Raw genomic sequence first — 16,638 nt, forward strand, 5'->3', positions numbered from 1 at the left:
CCTGCATCACCGCCAGCGGGTGGGCTCGGAATTCTGAGCCTTTTCCTCGCACCCCCAGTTGCGGGAGAATGTGAAGGAGGAGATGTTGACAGGTCGCGTTCCGCTTGACTTGACAATTTTGTCACCAGCAGGTCTTTCAACCCCAGCAGACCTGTGTCTGCCGGAAAGAGAGATCCAAGGTAGGCTTTAAATCTAGGATCGAGCACGGTGGCCAAAATGTAGTGCTCTGATTTCAACAGATTGACCACCCGTGAATCCTTGTTAAGCGAATTAAGGGCTGCATCCACAAGTCCCACATGCCTAGCGGAATCGCTCCCTTTTAGCTCCTTCTTCAATGCCTCCAGCTTCTTCTGCAAAAGCCTGATGAGGGGAATGACCTGACTCAGGCTGGCAGTGTCTGAACTGACTTCACGTGTGGCAAGTTCAAAGGGCATCAGAACCTTGCACAACGTTGAAATCATTCTCCACTGCACTTGAGACAGGTGCATTCCACCTACTATATCGTGCTCAATTGTATAGGCTTGAATGGCCTTTTGCTGCTCCTCCAACCTCTGAAGCATATAGAGGGTTGAATTCCACCTCGTTACCACTTCTTGCTTCAGATGATGGCAGGGCAGGTTCAGTAGTTTTTGGTGGTGCTCCAGTCTTCTGTACGTGGTGCCTGTACGCCGAAAGTGTCCCGCAATTTTTCTGGCCACCGACAGCATCTCTTGCACGCCCCTGTCGTTTTTTAAAAAATTCTGCACCACCAAATTCAAGGTATGTGCAAAACATGGGACGTGCTGGAATTTGCCCATATTTAATGCACACACAATATTGCTGGCGTTGTCCGATGCCACAAATCCACAGGAGAGTCCAATTGGGGTAAGCCATTCCGCGATGATCTTCCTCAGTTGCCGTAAGAGGTTTTCAGCTGTGTGCGTATTCTGGAAAGCGGTGATACAAAGCGTAGCCTGCCTAGGAAAGAGTTGGCGTTTGCGAGATGCTGCTACTGGTGCCGCCGCTGCTGTTCTTGCGGCGGGAGTCCATACATCTACCCAGTGGGCTGTCACAGTCATATAGTCCTGACCCTGCCCTGCTCCACTTGTCCACATGTCCGTGGTTAAGTGGACATTGGGTACAACTGCATTTTTTAGGACACTGGTGAGTCTTTTTCTGACGTCCGTGTACATTCTCGGTATCGCCTGCCTAGAGAAGTGGAACCTAGATGGTATTTGGTAACGGGGGCACACTGCCTCAATAAATTGTCTAGTTCCCTGTGAACTAACGGCGGATACCGGACGCACGTCTAACACCAACATAGTTGTCAAGGACTCAGTTATCCGCTTTGCAGTAGGATGACTGCTGTGATATTTCATCTTCCTCGCAAAGGACTGTTGAACAGTCAATTGCTTACTGGAAGTAGTACAAGTGGGCTTACGACTTCCCCTCTGGGATGACCATCGACTCCCAGCGGCAACAACAGCAGCGCCAGCAGCAGTAGGCGTTACACGCAAGGATGCATCGGAGGAATCCCAGGCAGGAGAGGACTCGTCAGAATTGCCAGTGACATGGCCTGCAGGACTATTGGCATTCCTGGGGAAGGAGGAAATTGACACTGAGGGAGTTGGTGGGGTGGTTTGCGTGAGCTTGGTTACAAGAGGAAGGGATTTACTGGTCAGTGGACTGCTTCCGCTGTCACCCAAAGTTTTTGAACTTGTCACTGACTTATTATGAATGCGCTGCAGGTGACGTATAAGGGAGGATGTTCCGAGGTGGTTAACGTCCTTACCCCTACTTATTACAGCTTGACAAAGGGAACACACGGCTTGACACCTGTTGTCCGCATTTCTGGTGAAATACCTCCACACCGAAGAGCTGATTTTTTTGGTATTTTCACCTGGCATGTCAACGGCCATATTCCTCCCACGGACAACAGGTGTCTCCCCGGGTGCCTGACTTAAACAAACCACCTCACCATCAGAATCCTCCTGGTCAATTTCCTCCCCAGCGCCAGCAACACCCATATCCTCCTCATCCTGGTGTACTTCAACACTGACATCTTCAATCTGACTATCAGGAACTGGACTGCGGGTGCTCCTTCCAGCACTTGCAGGGGGCGTGCAAATGGTGGAAGGCGCATGCTCTTCACGTCCAGTGTTGGGAAGGTCAGGCATCGCAACCGACACAATTGGACTCTCCTTGTGGATTTGGGATTTCAAAGAACGCACAGTTCTTTGCGGTGCTTTTGCCAGCTTGAGTCTTTTCAGTTTTCTAGCGAGAGGCTGAGTGCTTCCATCCTCATGTGAAGCTGAACCACTAGCCATGAACATAGGCCAGGGCCTCAGCCGTTCCTTGCCACTCCGTGTGGTAAATGGCATATTGGCAAGTTTACGCTTCTCCTCCGACAATTTTATTTTAGGTTTTGGAGTCCTTTTTTTACTGATATTTGGTGTTTTGGTTTTGACATGCTCTGTACTATGCCATTGGGCATCGGCCTTGGCAGACGACGTTGCTGGCATTTCATCGTCTCGGCCATGACTAGTGGCAGCAGCTTCAGCACGAGGTGGAAGTGGATCTTGATCTTTCCCTAATTTTGGAACCTCAACATTTTTGTTCTCCATATTTTAATAGGCACAACTAAAAGGCACCTCAGGTAAACAATGGAGATGGATGGATTGGATACTAGTATACAATTATGGACGGGCTGCCGAGTGCCGACACAGAGGTAGCCACAGCCGTGAACTACCGCACTGTACTGTGTCTGCTGCTAATATATAGACTGGTTGATAAAGAGATAGTATACTCGTAACTAGTATGTATGTATAAAGAAAGAAAAAAAAACCACGGTTAGGTGGTATATACAATTATGGACGGGCTGCCGAGTGCCGACACAGAGGTAGCCACAGCCGTGAACTACCGCACTGTACTGTGTCTGCTGCTAATATATAGACTGGTTGATAAAGAGATAGTATACTCGTAACTAGTATGTATGTATAAAGAAAGAAAAAAAAACCACGGTTAGGTGGTATATACAATTATGGACGGGCTGCCGAGTGCCGACACAGAGGTAGCCACAGCCGTGAACTACCGCACTGTACTGTGTCTGCTGCTAATATATAGACTGGTTGATAAAGAGATAGTATACTCGTAACTAGTATGTATGTATAAAGAAAGAAAAAAAAACCACGGTTAGGTGGTATATACAATTATGGACGGGCTGCCGAGTGCCGACACAGAGGTAGCCACAGCCGTGAACTACCGCACTGTACTGTGTCTGCTGCTAATATATAGACTGGTTGATAAAGAGATAGTATACTCGTAACTAGTATGTATGTATAAAGAAAGAAAAAAAAACCACGGTTAGGTGGTATATACAATTATGGACGGGCTGCCGAGTGCCGACACAGAGGTAGCCACAGCCGTGAACTACTGTACTGTGTCTGCTGCTAATATATAGACTGGTTGATAAAGAGATAGTATACTCGTAACTAGTATGTATGTATAAAGAAAGAAAAAAAAAACCACGGTTAGGTGGTATATACAATTATGGACGGGCTGCCGAGTGCCGACACAGAGGTAGCCACAGCCGTGAACTACCGCACTGTACTGTGTCTGCTGCTAATATATAGACTGGTTGATAAAGAGATAGTATACTCGTAACTAGTATGTATGTATAAAGAAAGAAAAAAAAACCACGGTTAGGTGGTATATACAATTATGGACGGGCTGCCGAGTGCCGACACAGAGGTAGCCACAGCCGTGAACTACCGCACTGTACTGTGTCTGCTGCTAATATATAGACTGGTTGATAAAGAGATAGTATACTCGTAACTAGTATGTATGTATAAAGAAAGAAAAAAAAACCACGGTTAGGTGGTATATACAATTATGGACGGGCTGCCGAGTGCCGACACAGAGGTAGCCACAGCCGTGAACTACCGCACTGTACTGTGTCTGCTGCTAATATATAGACTGGTTGATAAAGAGATAGTATACTCGTAACTAGTATGTATGTATGTATAAAGAAAGAAAAAAAAACCACGGTTAGGTGGTATATACAATTATGGACGGGCTGCCGAGTGCCGACACAGAGGTAGCCACAGCCGTGAACTACCGCACTGTACTGTGTCTGCTGCTAATATATAGACTGGTTGATAAAGAGATAGTATACTCGTAACTAGTATGTATGTATAAAGAAAGAAAAAAAAACCACGGTTAGGTGGTATATACAATTATGGACGGGCTGCCGAGTGCCGACACAGAGGTAGCCACAGCCGTGAACTACCGCACTGTACTGTGTCTGCTGCTAATATATAGACTGGTTGATAAAGAGATAGTATACTCGTAACTAGTATGTATGTATAAAGAAAGAAAAAAAAACCACGGTTAGGTGGTATATACAATTATGGACGGGCTGCCGAGTGCCGACACAGAGGTAGCCACAGCCGTGAACTACCGCACTGTACTGTGTCTGCTGCTAATATAGACTGGTTGATAAAGAGATAGTATACTACTAATATTATATACTGGTGGTCAGGTCACTGGTCACTAGTCACACTGGCAGTGGCACTCCTGCAGCAAAAGTGTGCACTGTTTAATTTTAATATAATATTATGTACTCCTGGCTCCTGCTATAACCTATAACTGGCACTGCAGTAGTGCTCCCCAGTCTCCCCCACAATTATAAGCTGTGTGAGCTGAGCAGTCAGACAGATATATAATATATATAGATGATGCAGCACACTGGCCTGAGCCTGAGCAGTGCACACAGATATGGTATGTGACTGACTGAGTCACTGTGTGTATCGCTTTTTTCAGGCAGAGAACGGATATATTAAATAAACTGCACTGTGTGTCTGGTGGTCACTCACTATATAATATATTATGTACTCCTGGCTCCTGCTATAACCTATAACTGGCACTGCAGTAGTGCTCCCCAGTCTCCCCCACAATTATAAGCTGTGTGAGCTGAGCAGTCAGATAGATATATATAATATTATATATAGATAATAGATGATGCAGCACACTGGCCTGAGCCTGAGCAGTGCACACAGATATGGTATGTGACTGAGTCACTGTGTGCTGTGTATCGCTTTTTTCAGGCAGAGAATGGATTATATTATGTACTCCTGGCTCCTGCTATAACCTATAACTGGCACTGCAGTAGTGCTCCCCAGTCTCCCCCACAATTATAAGCTGTGTGAGCTGAGCAGTCAGACAGATATATATAATATTATATATAGATAATAGATGATGCAGCACACTGGCCTGAGCCTGAGCAGTGCACACAGATATGGTATGTGACTGAGTCACTGTGTGCTGTGTATCGCTTTTTTCAGGCAGAGAACGGATTATAAATAAAAGTGGTGGTCACTGGTCACTATCGGCAAAACTCTGCACTGTACACTACTGAGTACTCCTAATGCTCCCCAAAATTAGTAAATCAAGTGTCTCTCTAATCTATTCTAATTCTAAACAGAGAGGACGCCAGCCACGTCCTCTCCCTATCAATCTCAATGCACGTGTGAAAATGGCGGCGACGCGCGGCTCCTTATATAGAATCCGAGTCTCGCGAGAATCCGACAGCGTCATGATGACGTTCGGGCGCGCTCGGGTTAACCGAGCAAGGCGGGAAGATCCGAGTCGCTCGGACCCGTGAAAAAAAACATGAAGTTCTGGCGGGTTCGGATTCAGAGAAACCGAACCCGCTCATCTCTAGTGTAGAGCAGTCAGTAATATAGTGTAGCGTGTAGAGGTGTCAGTGATGTAGTGTAGAGCAGTCAGTAATGTAGCGTGTAGAGGTGTCAGTGATGTAGTGTAGAGCAGTCAGTAATGTAGCGTGTAGAGGTGTCAGTGATGTAGTGTAGAGCAGTCAGTAATGTAGTGTGTAGCGTGTAGAGGGGTTAGTGATGTAGTGTAGAGCAGTCAGTAATGTAGTGTAGGGTATAGAGGGGTCAGTAGTGTAGTAGGGTGTAGAGCAGTCAGTAATGTAGTGTAGCGTGTAGAGGTGTCAGTGATGTAGTGTAGAGCAGTCAGTAATGTAGCGTGTAGAGGGGTTAGTGATGTAGTGTAGAGCAGTCAGTAATGTAGTGTAGCGTGTAGAGGTGTCAGTGATGTAGTGTAGAGCAGTCAGTAATGTAGCGTGTAGAGGGGTTAGTGATGTAGTGTAGAGCAGTCAGTAATGTAGTGTAGCGTGTAGAGGGGTTAGTGATGTAGTGTAGAGCAGTCAGTAATGTAGTGTAGCGTGTAGAGGTGTCAGTGATGTAGTGTAGAGCAGTCAGTAATGTAGTGTAGCGTGTAGAGGGGTCAGTGATGTAGTGTAGAGCAGTCAGTAATGTAGTGTAGCGTGTAGAGCAGTCAGTAATGTAGTGTAGCGTGTAGAGGTGTCAGTGACGCCCACTTCATGTCAATAACTCTGCGGCCAGCAGTGCGACTGACCAGCTTCGCTAGACCTTGTGTGAAACTACATCGTTCGTTGTATTAGTACTTCGCGCGTGCGCATTATACCGCATACGCAGAAGTACCTTTTTTTTCCCCTCATCGCTGCACAGCGACCGAATGCAGCTAGCGATCAACTCGATAGTCACAATACGGGGTCTCTGTTGTAATGGACCTCCAACAATGCTAACATGACGTTTCTCAAACCTAGAATGCTGTTCTAGTAATACAGCCTCGCTCTCCGTCTCTGGTCTCTTGTAGTTATATAAAGCATCGGCTTGTTTGCACATTGAAAAAAATGTTCCCCAGATCCTGCTTATCAGAAAAATGTGCTTTATAAGGTTAAAATGTAAAAAAATCAAATAAAAAAATGTAAAAGTTTGAGTCCCACAGGCAACAAGATGTCTACAATTAATTTAATGGGGTCTGCTAACTTTGTGTAACTGAAAACCACTTCTGCTTGTATTGTACCTTCATTAGGCAGCGCAGAAGGAATGCAGTTACAATGAGAACCAACTGGAGGCAGAGAGACAGGGAGGCAGCTCTGGGGAGCAGTAGACAGGATCTGACATCCACGGAGGGAGGAAATGAACAGAGATAAATAAAAGGTGAAAGACATGAATCATACTGCCAGTCTAGTAAGAAGTGAGCAAGCCTCAGCTTAAAGCTGCACAACCACCTCGTCACATCGTGTACTTAGGGGGTCTTCCCCCTTCCCATAGCGCCATAACCCCGATCTGTACATGTGCAGAAGCCTCACTGCTCGTGTCTCACTGCTCCTGCAACGTGGGTCGCAGTGCCTCTTAAGCCGCAGCACTGCTGGTGTTTGGGGATGGCGCCGTGGAAGGTTACAGAAAATGGTGGCGTCGTGCATTTTTTCCCGATGCTGTATCCTTTGAACGCAGCAGTGGGCGTCCACCTCTGATCGGCCCTCATCCTTACCCATTGTTCCTTTTAGAAATAATACCAATGCACTTTCTCCGTAATAGACGTTCTATACAAATTTGGGGCAACAGAAATGACCAGCATCAGTGCACCACATAATTTATTAGTCATTGTTCCATTCTCTGCAACCAGAATGTTCCTGGTGACCCACAGCAAAAAGAGTCACGTAGGGCATAGAGGGACTGGGATCAGTCGGCACAATAACGTGTTTTTTTCTTTCCCTACCTGCACTGCACGTGTGACGTCATGTGGTGTGTGTGAGGAGCCTGCCGCTGCAGGCGAAAGGGGCAAATTACTGCCTTGACAGGGGTGACAAAAATCCTAGTTTCGGCCCTGCCTAGGGGGATCCATATTGTCAGGAAAGACATTCAGAGCAAGTTGAATGTGGACAGGGGAGGATCCAGAAGAAAATGAAGGGAGGGCACCATGATAGGGGAACGGTAATAGTTATATTTACATGCACCTAAGGCACGCGTGCTCCCAGATAAGGGGTGCGGTATCACAGGGGGTGTGGCCTCACAGAATACGCCATCAGGTAATGATTGACTGTAGGAGCGCATCCTGGTTTATTGCCAATGTTTCACCCTGATGAAAAGGATGATTGGGCCTTGAAATGCTGGTCACCTGTTCCATTAGTTATGGGAGCCTGGAAGGCACCTCCCCAGCACAATATAATTATTATAGTGTTTAGCTGGTGGTGGCAGGGGCAGCATACCTTGTTTTGGGCACTGCACTGAGACTCAGACTGCAGGACAGGAACTGCCCATCTTTGATTAGAAGCAGCCAGCTGGATCTCCAACAAGCAGCATAAGACATCTGCAGGGCAGCCCTGTCACAATCACACGGGCCGCCTTCTCAAAGCTGAGGCTGAGTGTGACTGCACCTAGCATGGTGGTAAAGGAAGTGGAGGAGGAAGCGCTGGGATTATTGTGCGGTGCAGTGAGGGCTAATGAAGCCTTCTGCGCCGTCATAAGTAACAGTCTTACTCGATGCTGGCATTTGAACCCCGCTCCTGGGCTGGACTCTGGCCGGCTGGCAGTGGGTGAGGTAGGTTGTGGTGTGAAGTCAGAAACTACGGGGGGGGGCACAGGCCGAGAAAAGAATGGTATTATTAGTGCAAGAGCAGAGGTCAAGTCAGAAGATGCAGAAGGTTCTGTGGTGTGCAGAACCTACCTGGGTGGAGAACTGTATACAAGGATGTGGGACATCACCTTTTTCGGCATTATTTCCAATAGTAGCTCGTGCCGAGATCTGGGCAGAAGTGTTTTGACAATCGGAGTGTGGTACATGCCATTACCAATGAGTATTCCATGTGTCTGCAGATGATGAAGCATCTAAAGCACTTTGTGTTGTGATATATACAAGCAGTGGGTAACTGCAGATAGACTGATATCTCATCTAGTGGTAATGTTGATACTAAGCTAGACTCTACAGTGAACAGAGACAGAGTGGGCACCTCCTGTAGCTTGAGATACCATTGTAGAGGAGCTCATCCACTGGTTGCTGGTTCCAGCGGTGTAGAGGACTTACAGAAACATAACACCGGGCAGCTGTCCTGAATCTATGGAGGTTTGCTTTGCAGTGAAGGTGTCTAGGCTAATGCTCTCCACATCACTTTATGTCAAGGTGAAGAAACGAATAGGGCCAAACTTTACATTTAGGTGGTGGAAGAAGGGTTAGGCAAGGACCTGGGGGCCCAAGTCAATAAAAAGGAACCACTATATCAGCAGAGCCTGACGATAATTGACATGGCATTAGAGCAGGATTGTAGCACCAATTACAAGCTAATATGGATCAAAATAGTGTTTTATTAGCATTTGCTGGAGACTTGTTTGAGCATACGAACACCCTTGAGCAAGCAGCCGACTTCAGCTGGAGGGTGACTTGTAAGGTTACCCTGAATAAGAGGTCTGATGAGCTATGCTTAGTTCACACGCCTGGTTCCATGGGATTAGAGACATTAGCAATGGTTCCTTATGGAGGCATTAAGAGACACAGGCTTGGAGCCAAAGCTTTTGCAATCAGTATGGACAAAGACAGGCACTGTGGCCGTAATGGGGAGAAGCACAGCTATTCAAATGAAAGCATTAGGTATAAAGGGCTCAAGCGTTTACAAAACCTTGGTAAATAGGTGGTGGAATGTAACCCAAAGTAATCTTTGTCGTTGTAAGGTTGCACGAAGATACGGAGGTTTGGTGGAACTGGAAGTCATGTAATTGGTTGGCAGAGAACTAGGACCTCTACATTGTCCCCTGTTTTGTTTGATGGATCAGGGCAGCCCTATGGTGTTGTTTCTTGAAGAATGCAACAAAGAGTCGAATTAAGGGCCTGGGGCTAAAAATATTCAAGGGCCTATACGGAGAAGGGGAGAAGCTGTGAGTGGTGCTGTGTAGGTGTGGCCAGTGACATGTGGGCATGGCCAAAACCATGTGGGTGTGTACGCCTCTACACAATCAGCCCCAATGTCTCCCTGGTTGCATAAAACTAGAAAAAAAATTATAATTTTGTGAGAAAACTAGAAAAACAATTTTAACACTTATGATTTATGGACGACCGGGTGGCCAGCTAGGCAGCTGCTCATCGTCATGCTGCCATGGTGATGGGCCTATTTCTATGTGGAGGCCTGGGGCGGTAGCTCCATCCTCCCTTTTGTTAACCTGGCCCTTGGTGCAAGTGTTGTTCGAGCATCTGAAGATGTTCAAAGTGGTCGTGTCAGATGCACGTATATTAAATAGGTAAATTGTAATAAGCACCGCGATAATAAAAAAAAGCATTTATTGCCACCATACGTGTAGAATAGGCCCCGACGCTTGCACATAATTATAGCTGCGTGCTACTATAGCAAGTCCACTTCTCCGCTTCGTTTTCTTTCATGTTTCAACACTGGAACACCTTACTTGCCAGACCACCCTCTCTCTAGCTTCCCTATTTATCTCGGCATGAAATCTTCCCTCAGAACGCTGAGGCAGCGCTGATTTATCTCCTAGTGGAAAGACTGAGGCGAGATTGAGGCGTATGGGAGAGCCAGGAATGAGAGGCGCGCTGCCTGTACATGTTTTACAGCCGCTGCGTGTAAGCCTGAGCTATAATAATCGCTTTGTGTGACCAGGCTCCAGTCTGGAGTGGGCTTTGTGTCCTCTGCCGAGTGAGGGGTGTTCAGGAGGTGTCAGGTGGGAATAATCTGTTGCTTCATGTTAATCCTTTCACAAGAGAATTCCACAGGATATGTCACATTAACAATATGGCTTTGGTGGGACTTGTGGGAGCGCGGGCTGAGGAATAATATTACATAGCCTTATCAGGCCAGGGATCGGAATGTGTTTCATATGTACAGATTGGACCCATGTGTTCCTGGAATTCTTCTTCATTGTCACAGAAATGTTTGTTTTAAACTTAGTATAAGTTCCTAAGTTCACCCCACCGGTGTGGTTAGTAAGTATTAGATCCCACCAGGGATATACGTGCTGTCTATATGATCAGAAAGGAAGTATTATACTGATATGAAATTATGACCCCATATTTCACTGAAGATCCATATGTCTCAGGTTTGTGCAAAACCGTTTGTACACTGGGCCTAACATTGCCGAGGCCAGTGACTGTCTCCTTGGAGGCAGCTTCACTGACCCTGGAGCGTGAGTCACATGACCATCCTGAGGCTTACTCAGATGATCTATGGTCTCGCAGAGGCTGCGTCGCAGCGGATTACAAAAGCCGGCAGTGGGTGACCTTCTATTACAGACGCCTCCTGCCGCCTTTACATATTTTCACACAGCGGCTGCATACAAAGACACAGCCAGGGACGGATCTAGACTTTTCTTTAGGGGGGGCGGTTTACTGTTTAATCTTGACTCCTCCCTCTACAGTCCCAACTCCTCCCATCTGCAATCCTAACTCCTCCTCTCTCAATTCTGACTGAACTTTTTGAGTGAGACTGAGATAGAGCTTTGTGATTGTTCTATGTACATGTGACTGTGCTATGGGGTAATTGTATTTATTAGCCCTAGTACCCACACACCAGCAAGTGAGGGGCAAATGCTCTGTAAACTTTGCTCTCCTGGCTCCTCTGTGCTGCTGTGGTATAAGCTGCAGCACATCGTTCTGCCGTAGGCTCTCCCCGGAGAGCTCTCTTCTGCTAAAAAAGTGGGCGTGGCTATGACTGTGTTAGGGGGGTGGTCCCCCTTCCCCCCCACCCTAGATCCGGCCCTGGACACAGCAGCGGTGCTTACTGCATCCATCTCTGGATATGTCCCGCTATCCTTGTGCAGGATTCTTGGTAAATGGGGCACCACCCTGCTTCACCTTTCCTGTCCCGCACCACGCATCTTAACAGCTGCAGCTATCATTTCATTCAGGCAACTTTAACTTCATTCCCTCTCTTCCACAGGGCCATATTACAGCGTTGTTGGCCCTGGGCAAATCAATGTAGTGGGGCCCCAACACACTCATTCACGGGAATAAATAAATCATAGCTTACCACTCCTACAGTCCCACAAAGTACCTACACATGCTTCAAAAAGTGAATAGCTCTGACTGGTGGATAGTTCCAGACATCCGCCTATTAGCATGCTGTCAGCCATTCACTGTCTGGCTGCAGGCTGAGAGGCAGGTAGAAACTGCTGTCCCCACTGCCACTGCGTATGTCTGATGTATTACATACAGTGCATACTGTCGCTCGCTAAAGGGCCCCATACACTAGAACCATCTCATGTCGGAGGTGGTCGCAGGCGATCACCCTGGCAGCCTCCCGGGGGGCAGGATCGGCCAAGATACATCGGATGCTGCCCATTTGCATACGATATATCGTGGCGATCCCAAGCCATGCCCCCAGGCCGGACCAGAATAAATGTGCAGCACATTCCATCTGGAGGATCCGATGCTCACGGGAACGCGGATCGGATCGGTTCGGGAACACCTCTAAAATGCCCGATTTTAGCCGATATATCGTGCCGAATTCCTGAATTGGGCTGAAATCGGGTATTATTGTTCTAGTGTATGGGGCCCTTAATTGCTAATTATGGGCTGGCCACTCTCATTCTAAAATCAAGCATTTTGAAACACCCCTTGTGCGTTTGCCACCCCGCAGCACTCCACCATGTATCTTTCCCTGCTCCCGCTCCAACTGTATATCCTTTCCACCAAGCAATAAAGTATCACTGCACTAATTATAGTGTAGAGCAGCTCAATGTTCTTGTGTATCCTTTTCCCTTAACATGTTCTTCCACGTCACCATTGTCTCATCCCCTTCAGCGCCTGTGGCTCTGTCCCCTCGCCAATGTGTTGTGTTCAGGATCACTAGGGCACTGAATCAATTCCTACCCATGACTCCGGCTAGCTTTAGTGAGTTTCCCTATCCTTGGCCTGGTTATCCGGCCTACCCAGTCTGTGCTGTGATATTAATGTTTGGTACGTATGCCATGTCTTTATGCTACGTTTTGCTGTCCGGAGCTGTGACACACAAAACAGCAAAGCGCCTCCAGGGCTGGTGGCAGGATCTGGTCACAGGCGGTAAAACCACTCTCCGTAAAGGAGCAAAATTGCAGTGCCTAGCAATAAAAAGTAAAGAGAAAAATAATAAAAGATGCCAGCATGCCCCCACAGTTCTCTGTCAGAGGTGGTGGTCTTGGCATGCGTTCCAGCAGCTTGTGATGAGAAGAGACTGCTTGTTAATGGATATGTTGTGAATTCAAAGCAAAGAAATCAAGGTTCTTGGAGCTGTTTATGGCCAAGATAACTGAGATGTCTGTTGTGTTAAGTCCAAGAAATTATCACTTTAATGGGAAAAATGTAACTTCAAACAGGAACGGTTTGCTGGGAACTATGTCAGAGATTTGGCGTGCCATATTAAACATCAGCTTCAATAGGCCTGGCCAGATGTGGACGGAGCCGCTATCGCAGCTGGAATCGTCAGAGATACAGTAACACAAGGCGTCACGTCAGGACCTGAATCTGGTACTATGTGTGGCGCATTCAGTGTGTGCTGGGACCAGTAGCTGTCACATGACCACCTACAGTGAGTAGGAAGAGGTGACATCAGTGAGGTACGAGGCACAGGTACCAAACGTTTAAGTAGCATTTTTAGTTTCTGCTGCAGTACATTCAGCCAAGGCTGGTGGGCAGATGCCTATGTCACCCACCACCAGGCAGCGCCTGTAGTCGTGGGAGCCACAGTTTCACGCTCTAAGCTGGGGCTGCAGGAAGACTATCTTTCTGCAGTCGCAGGTGGGGTGTTGCCTCTTTGCCGCAGCACCTGAGGGCCTGGCTGGGTGGGCTTACGGCAGCTGCCATCGGGCCCATCTGACACATCAGATGAGAGAATGCCAGGGAAAGAAATGCAACTCGTGGGACCATGGCAGGCAAGGGGTTAAGGAGTGCAATTTCACCAAGCCATCTGGAGCATCCTCTTCACTCATGAATTGGGCCGCTGGAGGCCTCCTGGAAACTTGCCCACCTTCCTGTTCATCCGGGAGAGACACCAGACATCAGGGAGATTTAGGCCACATACCCAATCCATACAGATCATGTCCTATTATGCCCACACACCAGCCAATCCCCTCCCTCGCCCACAATTTGGCACGCTATATTCCAACATTCCAGGAACATGAAATTAGGACAATAGACCACCGACCAAATCTACCAAGCCACACACCGCTGGTCCATTTACTTACATCCCCAAATGAATTTGGCTGCACACCAAAGCACTGTTCCCCAAGAGACGAGGCCTACCGCATGCCACTTGTGATCCAATTCCAAGGGCTGCCCCGGTGCCCTGCTGCGCTGTGCGTGGCAGCCCCTGTGAGAAACTTGGGCGCTTTTTTATTTTCTCCAGTTTCTCAAGCGGAATCAAAAGAAATGAGAAGTGACTCAAATTAATAGCAAAGGTCCGAGGGAGGAAGAGAAAGCTTTTGTCACGCTGAGTGCGCTTGTGGACTGATCAGAGTAGACGGAGCATGCAGTCGTGCCAGGAAAATGCGAGGCGCATCAGGCTTTCGAGCGCTATGCCTGCTGCTCCATGTCTGACCCTAATAATGAGCTGCTTAAAGAGACAGACCCTCATATTTCATTAATACACATTTACAAGTTCATGGCGACATCAGTTCAGATTGGTAACTAAGAATTCACTTTCTGCACCGGTGACATTTCCTTTTAGAATAGGTTTTCAAGTACAGATTTACAAATAACGAAAGCTATAAGGAATAGCAGCAACAAAAAGTGTAAAAGTACTACAGCGAGCAACGCACTGCGTATACACACATAGCCGTAACTAGGGATGCGCCAGTGGTGCCGCCTCCGCCCAGGAGTGTAAGGCTGAGGCCTTCGCTGCCCTGTTGCACCTGCATTTTGCTTGTGAGCCAGAATGGCACCTTTGCAGCCTGCAGATCTGTCATAGATCCTCCCCTTACGTCTTTAGGACGCACCAGGCGTTTTCCAACTAACAGAAACATTTTATTCCATTGTAATAAGCCCCTTTCGCAGTTATCAATTACAGGAGTGAGGATGCAAACTTCCAAACATTTATTTATTCGCAGCACATGCTGGTTTTCCATTAAGCTCCGTGAAGAATTCCAGAGTTCAATGACGCTGCAGACTTTCTTTCGGTGATCTGGCACCCTCTCATTATCTCGCAGCGCCAGCTGTATACAGCTTGGTAACAGCCATCTTCTACCGATAAGAGGCTTTAAAATGGGTCTTGAAAAGATAAGCGCTTTGGCAACGGTGGTAACTGAAAGAAGAAAGAACGCACTTGGCAGTATACTCATCCTCATATTCTTATTCCATATTAAAATGCGTCCCAAATGTTGTTTAATTTCCCCAAAGGCGAACTCAGACTCAACATTGTTTTTCTCTATTAGGCAAAAATCCCCTTGGCTTCCAGAAAGAGGAAAAGAGGGTTTATCAAGCAAGAGAGGGGAAATTCTTCCAAAAGATACTTTCCAGATGTATCGTCTTCACTGTGTTATTGAAGCCGTACATTATTTCACAACAGTTTCTTACGGGTTGACTTAGAAGCTGTCACCCCGATGCCTGTCTTTCCTTATAGGGCGTAAATTAAAAATGAACCCAACATAGACTCTGTGGGCCATTTAGAAAGAGCGAGCACTGTGTGTCTATATATTCACCAATGGATTCAATGTCATCTACTCCGGTTCAGTGCAAAAAGGCGAAATGTAGGATCTGAACGTTAAAGAGTAACAGCGTTGCCTAAACAACAAGTACTGAATATATTCATGATCCACCTATTGCCCACAATGTAGATTATGCGCCTGACTCACTACTAGTCAGTGTTAGGGGGTACTTGCACCTGCTATATACTACTCTCTGTAGACTAAAGTGATTGGACAAACCATCCCCACATTGTAGGCTGCACGATGTCATGTTTCCAGAGCGACGCTGGACTGGTATATAGAACATATGGTGGTAACCAGGATGGATTGGCCAGCTCAGATCTTTACCGCTTTGAGAACCTCTGGGACTAATTGGAGTGATGGGTGTGTTCTAGGCCGACTCAACCTCCTTCATTGTCGCAGTTGGGCACTGTACTTAAAGCGGAATGACAAAACATACCACTGGCTGTTGTCCAGGAACTTGTGGCCAGTTTGCCAAGAAGGGTGTCTGCAGTAATCACTGCACCTGGTGGATCTACAAAGTACTGACGGCAGTAACCTCTTGTTGATCTATTTGCTGTCAGTGTCCAATCACTTTTGTCTACATAGTGTAGGTGCAAATGCTATGCCTCCTAACATGCGTATTTTCACTAATGTCCAGAGTCTGTATAGCCCACATTTACATGAACACGCTAGCTGGGTCATATCTACCCCTTGGCCAGGATGACACTTGCCAGTGGAGTCCTGCACCCCGTTCTCCCCACTTGTGTGCACTCCCAGCTGCAGAACCGCAGACACTTGTTTTCTCCACGTGCAATGCTTCCACTTGCTGTCCAATCACAGTAGACCCACGAGTGACAGCCGACCAATCACTGACCAGGAGGCAGGCCCTGCAGCACCTGTGCACACTTATTTGTTTGTTTCACCACCTCCGCCTGGCTGCTGGCACTGGCCCAGGATGTTCATGATCTCATCTCAAACTGACTCTCCCTACGTGTATGCTGCAGACTGTTTAAAAAGAACATGCTACATAATTGCTGCCGAAGTGCCAATAAGTGCACAGTGCAAGTATGTGTGTCCTAATAATTATGCCCAGGGCATAATGTGTTAGAGGCATTACTACTGTGGGCATAATGTAAGAGGGGCACTACTACTGTGGGCAAAATGTAAG

The 16,638-nt window shown here is 47.2% G+C and overlaps 1 protein-coding gene across 1 annotated transcript in view; it reads left to right on the forward strand.

Annotated features, from left to right (window-relative positions):
* The window catches only part of CRABP2 (cellular retinoic acid binding protein 2), a 174,590-nt gene that overhangs the window by 96,709 nt on the left and 61,243 nt on the right, over positions 1–16,638 (forward strand). The window contains exon 2 of the mRNA XM_063947074.1: positions 6,901–7,028. The gene's annotated coding sequence lies outside the window, so the exon portion shown is untranslated. The remainder of the gene's footprint in view (positions 1–6,900; positions 7,029–16,638) is intronic.

Source organism: Pseudophryne corroboree, chromosome 12 (assembly GCF_028390025.1).
Source record: "Pseudophryne corroboree isolate aPseCor3 chromosome 12, aPseCor3.hap2, whole genome shotgun sequence".
Taxonomy (NCBI): Eukaryota; Metazoa; Chordata; class Amphibia; order Anura; family Myobatrachidae; genus Pseudophryne; species Pseudophryne corroboree.